The following is a 2,197-nucleotide window of genomic DNA, read 5'->3' as shown; positions in this document are numbered from 1 at the left end:
TTTACCTTGGTCTTAACCATCCAGCAGAAAAGTATAAAAATGAAATATAAGAAGTAAAGCCATGGTATTATGTTGAGTTGTAGGGGACTCAGGTCAACAATTTTTGACATTGCCAGTGAAACAAAAGACCCAATACTATTATGGACCTCTGAACTATTTTAGAATATTTTGCTGAGTTTACACACCTATATATTTAAATGATGGAACTTAACAAAAAAAAGGGGGGATACAGATCAATGTCCATTTTGTATCTGTGTATTTAAAGTAGTTAGGATAGATATATAGTTACATTCTCTTAATGAAAAGAAGGATTTGTTCTAATGGTGTTTGTAAATAGAATATCAAGTCCGCATCTTGTACAGCAATTAACCACTAGGAAGAATGTATGCAATGTGTTAATTATAGAAACTGTCCTACCAATTTTATTTGAAACTGTCTCATTGCAATTTGTTTCTCAATAAAATTATGGAAAAAACGAGTATGGTATCTAGTTGCATTCATTTGCTGATAATAGTCTCAAACTTACTTTTTCAAATCTGAGTAATACTCCATTGTACAAAAATACCACATCTTCTTTGTCCATTCCTTAAGTGATGGACACTTGGTTTGTTTCAAAGATTTAACTATGACAAATTATGCTGCCATAAACATGGATCCACATATAACATTGAGTTATGATGCTTTCATTTGTTCTGGAAAAATAGAAGGGAAATAGCTGGGTTGAACGGGACTTCTAATCCCACTGTTTTGAGGAATCTCCACAATGTTGTCATAAAGGTTGTACCAGTCTACATATCCAGCAACAATACAGAAAGGTCCTATTTCCCCAACAGATCATCCATTTGTTATTGGTTGACTTGTTGATGATAACCATTCTTTCTGGGGTGAAATGGAACCTCAGTGTTGTTTTAATTTTCATTTCTCAGCTAACCAAAGATGTTCAGTGCTTTTTTCACATACTTATTTGGCATTTGTATTGTTTCCCCTGAGAAGTGTGTATTCATCTCAGATGCCCATTTTTGTACTGGGTTTTTAGATTTTGGGGGTCTGATTTTTTTTTAATTATTTATATGTTCTAGATAGAAGACCTTCATCAGAGGGATATTTGGCTACAATTTTATTCCAGATTGAGGGTTTTCTTTTTGCTCTGTTGGTAATTTCTTTTGACATGCAGAAACTCTTCAAAAAGATGAGATCCCAGTTGTGGATTCTTTGAAGTATTTCCTGTGCAATTTTATTTTTGTTCATGAAATCTCTACTCCTGTGTCTTTAAGATTCCTGTCTACTTTTTCCTTCAGAAGACTTAGTGTTTCTGTTTTAATATTTAAATATTTGACCCATGTTGACTATAGATTAGTGAATGGTGATAGACATGGGTCTAATTCTAGCTTTTCACATGTGGAAAGTTAGTTTTTCCAGCATCATTCATTAAAGAGGCTATCTTTCTTTCAATGAACATGTTTGGCCCCTTCTTCAAAGATAAGGTGGCTGAGTGTATTTGTAGTTGTGTAGGCATCTTCTAATCTGTTCCAGTGATCCTCAGTTCTGGTTATTTGGCCAATACCATGCTCATTTTATCAGAGCAGATTTGTAGTACAATTGCAAGTCAGAGATTGTGATGCCTCCAGCTTTCACTTTGCTGTCCAGGATTGCTGTTGTTATAGTAGGTCTCTTCTGGTTCCAGAGGAACTTTAGGAAAGTTTTCTTCAGGTCTGTGAGGCATACTAATGATATTTTCATCAGGATTGCATTGAATATGTATAAGAATTTTGAGAGTATGGGGTATTTTCAAAATATTGTCTCTTACTATCCAGGAGCAAGGAATATCTTTCCATGTTCTCAAATCCTCTCTGATCTCTTATTTGAGAGCATATATATCTGCTATACAAATCTTTTTCTTTCTTTGTGAGATTTATGTCCAAGTATTTCATTTGTGTATGTGTATGTGTGTTATGATGAAAAGCGTGGTATCTCTAATTTCTTTCTAGGTGGGTTGATTGTTCAAGTGTAGAAATTCTATTGATTTTTGAGTATTGACTTGTATTCTACTATGCTACTGAATTTGAATATTAAATCTACAGGTCTATCAGTGGAGTTTTTGAGGTCTTCTCTGTACAGTATCATGTCATCTGCAAATAAAAATAATTCACTTCATCCTTTCTAATAATTCTTCCTTTTATTTATTTCTCTTGTCTAA

Source organism: Octodon degus, unplaced genomic scaffold, assembly GCF_000260255.1.
Source record: "Octodon degus isolate 3935 unplaced genomic scaffold, OctDeg1.0 scaffold00349, whole genome shotgun sequence".
Classification (NCBI taxonomy): Eukaryota; Metazoa; Chordata; class Mammalia; order Rodentia; family Octodontidae; genus Octodon; species Octodon degus.
The sequence above is the reverse complement of the archived record's forward strand: the minus strand, read 5'-3'. Positions refer to the sequence as shown.